This window comes from Lactuca serriola, chromosome 1 (genome assembly GCF_051521515.1).
Source record: "Lactuca serriola cultivar US96UC23 chromosome 1, Lser_US96UC23_V15, whole genome shotgun sequence".
Taxonomy (NCBI): Eukaryota; Viridiplantae; Streptophyta; class Magnoliopsida; order Asterales; family Asteraceae; genus Lactuca; species Lactuca serriola.
Genome location: NC_136408.1, coordinates 159855786 through 159870318, shown reverse-complemented (window position 1 = coordinate 159870318; position 14533 = coordinate 159855786).

Genomic DNA, 14533 nt, shown 5'->3' with positions numbered 1-14533 from the left:
GGGAATTCCCCGGGCGAGTGCTGCGGTCGGACACTTGACGAAACACCTCTTAAAGGTGTCGATCCTGAGTCCTCTGATGAGCTCGAAGTTCCAAGATTTCAGCTCGTGAGGCAGCCAACTGCTACTGCAGGGTTTTATTTGTCCTCCGGGTCCGTTCCATGTCCTCTTCAAGACGGCGGATGCGGACTGTGTTGACACCTGAGTCGGCATCAATCTCTACGACCCGGTCGACGGCTGTTCCACGTTGCTCGACAATACGAGCTATTCTGCGGATAATGACAGGCAGAGCTCGGTCAGTAGAGCCACCATCGCTGACGTTATGAAAGCTTCGGTCTCCAAGGTATGGTAAGGGTTGACCCTGTCATCACTCCAGCGATTCAAGTTGTTTACCCATAAGGGAGTAGGACCTGGAAAACGTTGGTCGAGGATTGTTGTTCGGGCTTGACCTATGAGCGGTAGGTTGTTGACTTCAGGCTCGGAGTAGGATCCATCAGAAAAGCCTTCTGCGAGGTGATCATCCAAAGGGATTGGATGCGCATAATCGGGCTCTTCATTGATCCACCCGACATTGCCTTTATTTGGAAAGTACGGGTCGCCATGATGGAATCTAGCCATTTGATCTACGCGAGAAGGGAGGTCTAAGAATGTAGTATACGTGTAACTAGTAGTACAAAATACACCTATAGTATTTTTAGCTTAAGTTCTACTGATCTTCTTGTAGTATTATTGGTAAGGTTTTAGACTTGTTAACCTATCACAACCATTCTAGGGCATATGCTAATCACTCCTAGGACCAGCATAGTTGATCAGGCTATGCCATTCCCAGGACTGACCATACATCCCCGAGCTTACTTGTGATATTTAACAATCGTAATACTTTTGTTCTTGTCTTTGTGACACTGATTTTAGTATGAATGCAGACTAGTATACTTAATTAAATATTTTAATATTTAAAGTATAGACTCTTAGTCAGAGTTTAATCCCAAATGTGTTTATAGTTTAGTATATCTTTTATGGGTTGATATACTTGATTCACTATAAACTATGCTCTGATACCTATCTGTCACACCCCAAAACCAAGAACGGCGGAAACGTTCTGGGGTGGAGGACGTCATGTAAAGTAATCACAACACAGTAAATGTAAATAAGCAAACAACATCATCCATTGCATTAAATATATAATTTTAATACAAGCGTGTTCTGTATAGTTTTAGACACCAAAAATATAACGTAAATCAAAATAATAATATGATGAGTCTTGAGTGCGCTCCATCATCTCAAAAGCTGGCATCGGTACCTGTCTACTGATGACCTGAGAATACAAGTTATTTTGAAAGAGTTTATCAGCATTAAGCTGGTGAGTTCATAAGTATGTTAATGTCGATGTTTGTTGTCAAAAACGTTTGAACCTGTCTCAATGTATAAGTTTGTAAAAGTGTAAGTAAATGTTTGAAAGTGTTTGTAAAAGTTTGAATCTCTCAGAAAATCCTATATTTTCTATAAAAGTAACCTTCTACCAAGGCTAAACTGTTTTGTAAACTCGTCTGTTGTAAAAGTGTGTAATTACCCAAGTATAACTATCATTTGTTAAAAATATAGTTTGTACATTAATGCTTAAGTGAGGTTATCACTAAAATATGTAATGGGTAAATCATTGTAGTACTGTAGTTTTGTAAAATAAGAACTACTGTTGTACTAGTTACTACTACTACCTTAAACCGGATTTATATTAAGGTATAATGTGATAATTGCACCATACTATCGACTGATAACAACGACATAAAGAACGGTCGTAATAACGGAATGACGTTTGGCACCCGCAGACCTGCAGGTCCGGCTGTAGCTAGCAGCAAGGTGTAGGATAGTCAATCCAGTATAGATCTATACGCAAACTCAACGCACTCCCTCCAAGAGAATTCTGGCTACAACTCGGGCCATAACATTTAAGGCATGCTCCGATACAGTGGATCACATTTTGCAACGTATTAATGTAAGGGTAATGTTTCTCGTTCTAGTATAGTTGTATATGTTCTCATAGTATAGTAATGTATAGACTCATGAATGAACTGACTCATTGATCTAGCAGTTGTAATAGTATGATTCTGTGTTACCCCGATGGTAACTTACTAATGGTGTGTCTAGTACGTATGAATATGGAAGTACTTTTATGTCTATATATGTATATTTGATATGTAATTAATATGGAAACGACCTTCGGATGGTCACCCGAAATCCCACCAGACCACATCCAAATCGAGAAAAAGGAAATAGGGCGGATGGCCTTCCTAAGCCCTTTAAACATTATTTATACATCTATACATATATGGGCATGCAATTTATAATATAAAAGCATAAATAAGTATTTATAAGACATTTGAAACATAAGTATTATTTTTAAAGAAAGATCGACTTGATGTCAATCTATAAAACAATTTGAAGGCATAGATTTGATTAAAACAGTTTAAGTATAATGAACATTTGTTTAAATCACATTTGTAGTATAAATTTGAAAGGTAAATGGGTTTGGAAAACATTTTGAAGTAAAACAGTTTGATAGACAGCTTGAACAGTGATAAAATCACTGGTTTCCCTAGTTATTAATCACATGTGATTAATGCAATCACATGTGATTGAAGCAATAACTATATGTATTTAACTTGTATCCCCCCCTTGAAAGCATATAAAAGAATTTATAGAACATTTAAAAGGTAATTTAAGGGGTATGAACTCACTTGATTGATTGAAGAAAGCGAGATGGAAAAAAAACCGGGCAGAGTTTCATCTCGGGAAATGGATTTTTCTCGGGATTCTCGGGAATCTCGGGAGTAAAATCGACCCTCGGGACTTGAGCAAAAAGAACAGAGCTTCGGGTTTGAACGGGCAAGGAATACATATGGTGTCAAGTCCACCCGTCGTCTTGGGCAACTTGGTTATGAAATCCATAGTGATCCGCTCCCACTTCCATTCCGGGATCTCTGGTTGTTGCAATAAACCAGAGGGCTTCTGATACTCGACCTTAACCTTTGCGCAAGTAAGGCATTTACTTACGAAGGTAGCAATCTCTGCTTTCATATTAGGCCACCAGTATAGCTTCGTCTCAGGAAATGGATTTTTCTCGGGATTCTCGGGAATCTCGGGAGTAAAATCGACCCTCGGGACTTGAGCAAAAAGACCAGAGCTTCGACTTTGAACGGGCACGGAAAACAAGGCAAGATCGTGAGAGAAAGGAGAGAAATGAGCAATATTTCCGGAAAGCCTCGCATTCTATTTATAGGAAGGCTGAACCGCCTCGGTACGCGGGGCGTACGCTCGTACGCAGCGCGTACGCGTACGTCATGCATGACCGAAGCCTCGACTGCCTCAGCTTCGGATGGGACGGGTCGGTGGGGAGGCGGGTCGGATGGGACTGCGGGTCGGATGGGACATCGGGTCGGACGGGTCGGTCGGACGGGTCGGAAACCTCGGATAGGGCGACGTGGACGATCCGAGGCCCTTGATCTGAGTACGCGGGGCGTACGAAGGTATGCAGGGCGTACTTCGGTCCTATCCGATGACTCCCCTTCGGATAATACCGGGAGTTTATAAATAAATTTATATTTATTTTAAATAAACTTCTAAAATTCATATCTCCCTCATACGAACTCCGTTTTTGACGTTCTTTATAACCACGCGAAGGTGAGACCAAGATCTACAACTTTCGTTTAGATTCCGTTGGCAAATTCCGAAATTATTTTTATTATTAATTTATTAAAAAGACGTGTTTAAAGAATTTCTTCAAAAATTCATAACTTCTTCGTCCGAAGTCAGATTTTAGGGTTCTTTATATGTACGAAAACCTTGATATGACTCCTACTACGTTAATTAACCCAAATAAGATTTTAGGAAAATTATATTTTGATCTAGATTTGATCGGTTTTACATTACATTGTCTCGAAATATCGGGTTGTCACACCAAAGAATCCTTATCATCTTTTGCTGACATGACCAAACCCGCTACCTTATAGTAGCTTAAACCCTTGGTGTGCACACTCCCTTGTGCACTTTCCCGTACGTGCATCACTGACTCCGGCCCTTCACCCGATGATTAGAAATCATGGATCTCTACCCGGGACCCTCTACTATACGCACCTGGCACGACCCTCTCTTCCTAGAGTGCTCCAAATCGATCTCGTATCTACAAACTCTTGGAAATCATATCCTTCAGGGTCTGACACCCTGTCACGCTCACTAGCTCACTTGCCAATGGCTAAGCTGCAACAATCGGAACATCCTCTGTCCCCAAACTGGGTCACAAACTCTTCCTTGAAGCTTCTTAGATTCTACAAGGCTCTCACCGATTCGAGTATAGATCTTGTGCTTTCAGTAGTATGGGACCAACACTACCTTCGACACCTATCCATAATTTCCTCAACAATCCTCCCGAATTCTCCAAGTCACTTCTTCAAACTGGCACACCCAGGTCTCAATGAACCTCACTACTAACCCACTGAAATGTATCCTAGGCTTTCCTAGGTTCTCGAACTCAACCAATCCTCAGCTGTTGAAAGATTCCCAGTAATGTTAACTAGCTACCTCATGAATATAGCTAGCTCACATTATTAAGAGTACCACAAAGCACAAAGCTCGCAATATTCAGACAACGGAAAACCTAAACGTAAACCATTCTATCCTCTACTCAGGAATCTATACATGCAAATCAAAGGCTCATACAATCAAGCATAACCTAAATAGGCTATCCTATAACTAACAGATCGGTACTATCATGCATCTCATCAATCACGTACAGTAGGCATATAAGGCCTCTTCCTAGATCCTTACACCTAAGCTAGCATGCAGATCTCATAATCATATCATATCATAACACAACATGTATGGGCATCTTGGGGAAAACATACTTGAGCTCGGCTGATTGCACGCATCACACACTTTGATCTTTTCAAAGCTCTGTTCTCTTCTAAAATCCTTTTCAAACTCCTTTTTAATAATTGATTTTTTTCTTTTGAAAATTTTCATACCAAGTCCTTAGTTTGAGTCCAGACACACCCGACAGTGTGACCGAATCCCTCAAACCAAGGCTCTGATACCAACTTGTAACATCCTAAAATTCAAGGCAAAAAATTTAAATTTTTAAATAAGTTATTATAAAACCAACAATATAAGAAACATCCATCATATCATGTCATGTAAAAACCAAAGTCGAAATAATCAAACATGTTATCATAAATAATATGAGAGTGTAATCCCAAATATCTCATGTGCGGAAAATCATAGTGTGATGCACTGTGATCGAGCTGCCTCCTTTCCTTTGAAAACGAAGTACCTGAAACCAAAACTGAAAACTGTAAGCACGAAGCTTAGTGAGTTCCCCCATTATACCACATACCATACAATCACATAGCATACATACCACCGGGCAATTCTACGGTGCCCGACCTACCCATGTCAAGCCATTCTAGGGTGCTTACCTGCTCATGTGAAGCCAGTCTGGGGTGCTGACCTACCCGTGTCAGGCCATTCTGGGGTGCCTGCCTACCCTCCGGTCTATCTCACCCGATCACGGGGACTATTTCACCCCTACTACTATCATGTAATAACATATCATAAACCTAATGTTAGACATATCTAGGTGTACGACCTACCCTTCAGTCCTAACGACCGAATCGGGGGACTCTTCCCCTCCTACTACCACTATCACATAGAATATATCGACTGGCATATAGAATACATCTGGTAATAGCAAACAAGACAATTATCACATAGACAATCATCTTAACTGTAATCGACTACTAGTGAGTCGGCCTTGGTGCCTTAGACCCAATTCTACTAAAGGGTAACTCACTTCACACTGTTGAAGTCATGTAGACAAAACCCCAGCTGCTCGATGATAGATTGCCGAACTGTCAATATCGAAACATCACCCAATTAATAATTGGGTTCCAACACATAACCATAAATACATACTTGGGGAAATACTACTTTACCACTAACTTATCTTTATTCAAGCCCAAGGCCCAATCTAAAAATCCCAAAATTCAACTATGAGTCAAAGCCCAATATATGTCCCAATTTTCTAAATTGGGCCCAAATCTTTACAAGGTCTTACCATAAGGCCCAACCATTTAGTCCAGTCCAACATTTAACATTCTAAAGGCCCAATATCACATAATCATAAAAGCCCAAACTATGGCCCAAACCCTCATATGGGCTTTACCCTAAGCCCATCAACATATTCTAGTCCATATGATTTTTGTTGGATGGCCCATTAATAATCCAATCATCAAGGCCCAAAAGAATGACCGAACAATAAACCCAAGTGAAATTAGGGTTTTCACATGAAATGATGATTAGGGTTAAGTGTTACCTGACCTTAGGTTAATTGCAATTAACTCCCACCTGGCCTTAGGTTAATTGCAACTGGTTATTAATTAATATTTTAAGTTCATTAAATAATTCCGATGCGGTCCCAATAAGTCCCAAATTAGGGTTCATGGCATTAGGGTTTTCAAAACCCTAATGAGGGTTTCCAACCCATACTAGCCCAATAGGCCCAATAACTAGGTCCTTTGACCAATTAAGGTTCATTAGGCCCATTCTGATTCCACTAGGACCATTAAGGTTTCACTAAGCCCATTAGGGGTTCATTTGGCCCATTAGGGTTTCAAGCATCCCAACCGAATAAACACAACAACGCAAAGCACACCGCCACCCGACACGGCGGCCGGTGGCAGCAGCCACCACCTCATGGTGTTTGTTTGAGTTTGTTTCATTTTCTTTTGCTAATACATTTTACAAACCGAATCTCAAAAACACACACATACTAACATAAGCACACACACAGCCACTCTAGTGGTGGCTGGTGGTGGCAAACAGCAATAGAAAAACTATAACTGGCGGCAACAACCATGGTTGGCTTCCATGGTGGTTCACTTGCTTTCTAGCGACACAAACATCCCAAACACACACATCGCACACCAAAGTGGAAAATACAGCCACATACACATGCTATGGTTGCAAAAGGACCAAGCCACCCTCTTGGTGGCGAATGGCGGGCTGACAACGAAGGTTTTGGCGATGACAGCCACCACCTCACGGTAGTGGTGTGGTGGATTCTCTCAGTTTCCCGTCAAGCAACAACACACCACATGAATCTGAAACAACAACGCCCTTGAAGCCACGCGAGACACGAACTCGATCGCCTCTTGGGTGGTAAACGGTGACCGGAGCAACAACACATTGCACAGGCGGCTGCGGCAGACCTATGATAACATAACAAAAGAAGCACGGGGAGGGAAAGGGGGTCATGACTCCGACTGGTGGTTCATGGTCTTGGTTTTTATCCTAAATCCGCCAACGACTCCGACAATCAAGTTGTGAATGGCAATTAATGGCAAGGTAGAAGGCGGTGGCCTTGTCGTCGTCGACGAAGGGAGGTACGGCAGTGAACATCCCTACCGACATCAAGGGTTTGTGGCAGTGGCTTCGGTGGTCGGAGAAGCAAGAACGAGTATGGTAGTGGTCGAATGGGGATGATAGTGGAGAAGGTGGCGGCTAGAGGACTCCGGTGATGACAATTGTCTTCAACAGGTAGGGTTAGGGTTTAGAACTGGGGGTAATGGGTTTATACACCCCGATCACCCAAACTTGTTTCCATAATAACAAGTTCAACCCCTCCCTCCATAAATTATTTTGAAATAAATCCCCATAATTACCATTAAAAACCTGACCTCGAAAATCCCTTTCAAATTAAGTCCCATGTATTACTAAGTAGCGCCCCCCCTTTACAATTATTGTCAAATGAGGTCCGTAATTTACTCCTTAGCCTCGGCTTTCATAAATCCTTTCATATTAGGTCTAGTACTTACCAAATATCCCCCTTGTCTTCTAAAATCCTTACAAAATAAATCCCGAACTTATACTTTAACCCCCAAAATATCAAACTTAAGGCATTTGGCTTCCCAAAACCAACACCTTGGTATATAATTGTTAATTTTAGGCTTACGATTCATTCATTAATTTCGTCTATTTATTTATTAAATAAACGGGGTGTTACAAGTACACTACTTTACACTACAGCTGGTGGATTCCACGCACTCATACAATAAGGTTTTCATACATACACCACTACGAGGACTACTATAGACACTACTATAGTACACTACTTTTCTAGTATAAAGTAAAGTAGGATGCTAGTTCAACATACCATTTCAAGAAACATTCATGACATAGTTTTATTTATTAATAAGACTACAGTTTACTAATAGAGACTATGGTTTACTATTACAATGTACAACTCACTATGTCAAAGCACAGTTCACAATTGCAGAATACATTAACTATATACATTTTTATCTTAAGGTCTAAGACTATGTTTTAATCACTAAAGAAAATATTGGATTGTCTAGAAGTATACTATAACGTTTTCAAAGAACAAAGATAAGCTTTCCATATCAAAAAGATACTTATCAACTCACCAACTTAAATGTTGATACACTTTCAAAACCACTTGTATTTTCAGGGAACCGATAGATAGGTACACTCACGAGTTTTGAGAAGATGGAGATTGTGGAGTTGCGTCTTTTATATTTTTGATATACATTTTGATGTCATACAAACTGTGTATTAATCAAATGTAAATACTATATTTTATCAATGTAATGGTTGTGCTTTCTTTGATTACTATTATACAATTGTTTTGATATTGTACACGATGTCCTCCGCCCCCGAATGTTTCTGCCATTATGTTTTGGGTGTGTGACAATTATTTCCTTGAGAATATTGTTATCCTAAATTTTTTATCACATTTAAAGTGTGTAAGTGGAATGAACTAATCATAAGAATGTAAAGGAATGTAAGAAGTCTCGATTTACTTATGAAACTTAAGAAAAAAAATACTTGAAGAAATAAACCCCTTAAAGCTTTGGACTTAACCTTTTGAGAGTAATTAGAGTTTCAGAGTAAGTGGAATGGGAATTGTGGTATGTGAAGGATTGATTTCATGCTTAATAAAAGAAAAGTGATAATAAGATATTTACTTGGAAGTATGGAGGTTAAAGCATTGATATTTGATGGATAGTACGTGGGTTACTGTGATTTCATTTGAAATGTGTGAGCTTTCAAATCCTAAAGTCAACTTTCCTTACATTTTTCTTATCCTTGGCCGCAAAACCTTATAAAATATCCTAGTATGATAAAAATTACATGTGATTTTGGTCCTAGGAGTGACTTTACTTTATGATTTCGGATCTGGACCCTTTCCCATGGAGATTTCGGCCTTAGTGGATCCTTAGGGTGGGTTTTCGGCCTTAGTGGATCCTAAGGGTGTGTTTGCGGTTTTAATGTTTCATAGACCTTGTGATTTCGGTTTTGAGTTGTATAGATTACAAGAATGATGGCCTTACAACTCAAGAACTCAAGGTCCTTGCATAAATACATGTTGTTATGTTAAAACTATTTGATTCTTATTTGATTTGCATTGATCTTTCAAGGTTTATTTCAACATAATTTCCAAGTGCATATTATCTTTAATCATACAAATGGTGCCCTCTTATCTTTCAATTAACATTATTGCATCAAGTTACATAGATATATAGTATGGATACAGTTATACATAAGACCCCCCTTAGACTTGGTTTGACCCAAAATTTTCTAGTTGTCACATCATCCCCCCTCTTAGAGGGAATTTCGTCCTGAAATTAGTTTAGAGTAGGTACTCATGAACTTGGGTAGTGACGTGGGTACTTTTGTTTCATTTGATCTTCACATTCCCAGGTGAACTCGAGTCCTCCTTTGGCGTTCCATCAAACCTTCACAATGGGAATGCAAATTTGTTTCGTCCGTTTCACCTCTCTATCCATTATTTCCATGGGTTTTTCGATGAAATGAAGATTCTGGTTTACTTCTAACACATCAAGTGGGATGGCGAGAGTTTCATTGCATAGGCATTTCTTTAGATTGGACACATGGAAGATAGGATGTATCCTATTGAGTTCTTGTGGTAACCTAAGTCTATACGCCACTGGATCGATCCCAACGAGGATCTCGAATGGTCCAATGTACCTTGGATTTAATTTTCCACACTTCCCAAAGCGTATCATCCCTTTCCAGGGGGAGATGTTTAACATCACACAATTGCTGACTTGGAATTCATTAGATCCATGAAGGCCGTAGGCGCATTTGTTAGATCGAAGGGCATTGCAATGAATTCATAGTGACCATAGCGAGTTTGGAAAGCGGTGTTCAGGATATCTTCCTCTCAGACTCGTAGTTGGTGATACCCAGATCTCAAATATATTTTTAAAAAGTAGCTTGCCCCTTGGAACTAGTCGAATAGGTCGTCGATCCGAGGAAGAGGGTATCAGTTTTTGACGGTGGGGTTGTTTAGTTCTCGGTAATCAATGCACATGCGAAATGACCCATCCTTCTTCTTTACAAATAAGGCCGGAGCTCCCTAGGGTGAGAAGCTTGGCCTGATGAATCCCTTGTCTAGTAACTCACTCAATTGATTGGAGAGTTCTTGCATCTCTGTAGGAGCTAGTCTGTATGGATACTTGGCGATTGGTGTGCCTCCGGGTATCAAGTCGATCCTAAATTCGACTTGTCGTTCGGGGGGCACTACCAGGAGGTCTTCGGGAAATATGTCGGGAAAGTTGCGCACCTTTAGGATGTCTTTAATGTTCTTTTCTCCTTTCTTTTTGTCGACCATGTGGGCTTAAAAGGCGTGGTTCTTCTTGTGTAAACACTTTTGCGCCTTGATACATGAGATGAGACGAAGGTTTGTACCGGGTTTGTCACCGTATTTGACCAAGGTTTCGTTGTTTCGAAAATGAAGGAAAACAATCTTTTTCGTAACAAATAATGTCGGCACGGTGAGGATTTAGCCAATCCATGCCAATGATCACATCAAAACTCCTTATGGTAACCGGCATTAAGTCGATTTGGAAGGAGTGGTTATTCAAAGTTAGTGTGCACCATATGAATACATCGTTTGTTGTTTCGGTTTTTCCGTTAGCCATTTCCATAGTAAATGTTTCGTTTAGTGTTTGAGGGTTTTGTTTGAGTAGATGTTTAACTTATGACTCACAAAGCTTCTCTCCGCCCCACTATCAAATAGTATGCATGCATAAATGTTATTAAGGAGGAATGTACTAGTGACCACTGTAGGATCCTTCATCGCCTTCTTGTGTCCTACTACCAAGAATCTTCTCGTTCCCCTAGTGTTCCTATTGTTGGCCATTGGACAGTTTCTCTTGTAGTGACCTGTTTATCCATAACCATAACACGCTTGAATCACCCCAATGTTGGTGGGTTGGGTTGTTGGTTGTGCGGGTGTTCACCAGTATCGGGTACTGTACCCCTTTTTTTTTTTCATTTTGACAGTGCATCTCCCGACAGGCACCATTGAGGTCAAAGTTACATTTATGACATTTCGAGAGAGTGCCCGCATACAGCTTTGCAGGTGCTGGGGTAGCAGGGGTAGTAACGGCATGAACCGCCATCGTCTGTTGTTTCTTAGCGGGTTCCTGGGTTGGTTGTCCTTTGTTCTTGCTTCCAAACATCCTCTTGTTATCATTTCCCTTTCTCTGTTTGGTGACGGGAATCATTATGCCCTTTTGTACCCCATGGTGAATGAGCTTTTGAGCAAGGCGCTTGGCGCTGTCGAACGTTGTTGGGTTTGCATCAATCACATTCCCTTGAATCTAGGGAGATATTCCCTAATGAAATGTTCTACTTTCTTGCTCTTCGAAGTGATCATTCCAAGACATAGGATCGCCAGGTCTCTAAATATGGCGGTGTAGGCTTCCATGTCAGAGCCGTCCTTCGTGATATTCCAAAGCTCCTGTTCTAGCTTCTGTACCTTGCCCCTTGGGAAATACTTTTCTAGCATCAAGATTTTGAGATCCTCCCAGCCCATTGAATTTGCTACCGAGAGTATTAGAACTTTGATGTCGCCATTCCACCATGAAAGGGCCCTATCAGCAAAAGTGCAGGCTACAAACTTGACTTTGCTCTCCTCAGGGCAGGCATATATTTCAAATTCCAATCCGTCTTTTCGAACCACCACGTCAGAGCAATGACGCCACCGCTCCCAGTGAAGGGCTTGGGCTTGAAATTTGCAAAATCTTTATAAGTACATTCCCTTGGGTGCCCTTGGTTTTCACTTTAGTTAGAGCTGTTTGTTCCATTTCCTCCTCCGTTGTAGCTACTGCTTATTTGAGACACGATAACGGCTACAGCAGTGGTCACTGTAGCTTGGAAAAATGTAGTGTCCATTTGTGGAGGAAGTGGTGGTGGTGGTGGTGTTGTGGTATTGTTCTTGCGCCTGTTGTATCTTTGGGGAGGCATTTTATGCCATAGGATGGATTGATGTTAAGTTTTTGATATGAGTCATGGTTCAGACAATACTCTAATGGAAATCTTGTTTGTATCGAATCTTGTTGTTACAGAGAGTCGTTTGTACTTTATAATTGAAATTTGACTATACCTGTGACAACCCGAAATTTCCATTCGGTCAAACCCTAAAAGTCAACCACTTCGTATCATAAGTCAATGTCATTATTTCTTATTTTTAAGAAATATAAAGCTCGTTTGATTATTTTAATATTAGTTTTAAACGAACGGGTGAAAGAAAGTGCCGTCTCGGGTTGTGAATTTTAAAAACCGCAAACACTTCGCGTATTAGAAACACCCGACCAAACTTTTATGATTTGGGTTGAGAAATCACCCAAAATCGTGAACTCATACCTATGTATGAGTTTACTCCACAAAAAGTTATTCATTTGTGTTTACTCCCCAAATGTCAAAAGAGTAAACTCCAAAATATCCTCTGAAGTATCATCCAAGTTTTTATTCAAAATATTCAATCTACTAAGTGTTTCTAGCCCTTTCAAGTTCGTATATCACTTAATCTAGTGATTGTACATCCTTTAATCCATCCATTTTTGTGTTTTGATTAGTTTCCAAAAACACCAAGAACACCAAGAACACACACTAAGTGTTCTTGGACTTAAAGTTCACTTCAAGCTTCCTCTATGTAAGTACTTCTATCCTAGAGTCATTTTAAGCTTGATATACATGTTTATACCAAGGAAAAGTCCCAATAACAAGGTGTTCACGGTTTTGGGAGGCTCCTAAAACCGTGAACACCAAATATAGTGCTTTAGGGTGCTTTAGGGTGTCCAGATGCTTCACAATGCCTTAGGGACTTGTCTAGATCCATCCTTGATGAGTGTATCACACAAAAAGCACCAAAATCATTTATTTTTATGTGTTTACGGTTTGGGGAGCTCCTAAAACCGTAAACACCTCAAATGAGGTGTAAAAGTCCGATAAATGTCCCACGATTGTTCCTTATGTCTAAATCTAACATAGACTATTGCCATGTTTGAGCTAAGGACTTGAAAACCGCCAAATACCAAACTGATGAGTTTAAGGTAGTAAACTAATGAGTTTAAGGTAGTAAACTAATGAGTTTAAGGTAGTAAACTCATGGAGAAATGGTCCTTAGACCGTAAACTCCATTTAGGAGTGTTTTGATGCCACACAACACATCCTAAGGCTAAATCATGAAGTAGGAATGCTTGGAATAGCTTAGAAGACTTTAAACTAACAAATGGTCAAAAGGTTAGGAGTTTACGACCGTAAACTCAAGAGTTTACGAATGTAAACTCAAGGGGTGTTGGTCCTTAGGGAGTAAACTCATTTTAAGAGTGTTCCTTGAACCCCAATCATACTAGCCTTTCCCTACAACACTTAGATGCACTCCTTAGCACTTATAACACTTATGCAAAGTGTTTTTTTATGCCGTAGAGTGTCTTGAGTTTGTTTATTAGTTGTTTAAAGACTAATTGTTTATATACATATATCCTTATATGTTATTAGGATCTTTGTGTGTGTCTAAGTCTTCACTTGACACCAAGCACTTATCCGACACTTCCTTCCGATCCACTTGCTACAGGTGAGTTCATACCCCTTAATCAACGTTTTAACTATTTTTAAATGTTTTATTGGGGGGGGGATACAAGTAGAATTATGCTAATTATTATATCAATCACATGTGATTAATAAGTAACATTTAAATGATTGGCTACTCATTAGCCGTTTTACCAAACAGTTTCCTTCAAATGTTTTTCATAAACACTTTATGTGTTTAAAACTCCTTATTACACTGTACATTTTACTATGTATGTTACATTTCAAACTTATTTACAGTTGTGTTTCAAACAAATGTTTCTTTATACTAAACTGTTTTATCAAACCCATGCCTTCAAAACGTTTTATAGATTGACATCACGTCGATATTTTCTTAGATAATAATTATGTTCAAAGGTTCTACAAAACTTACGTTATGCTTTTATATTTTTAATTGCATGCCTATATATGTATATTTATATAAGGAATGTTCAAAAGACTTAGGAAGGCTATCCACCCTATTTCCTTTTCGCGCTTGAGATGTGGTCTGGTGGGATATCGGGTACCCGTCCGAAGGTCGTTTAAATATTAGTTATATATCATGTGTACATATATAGTCATATAG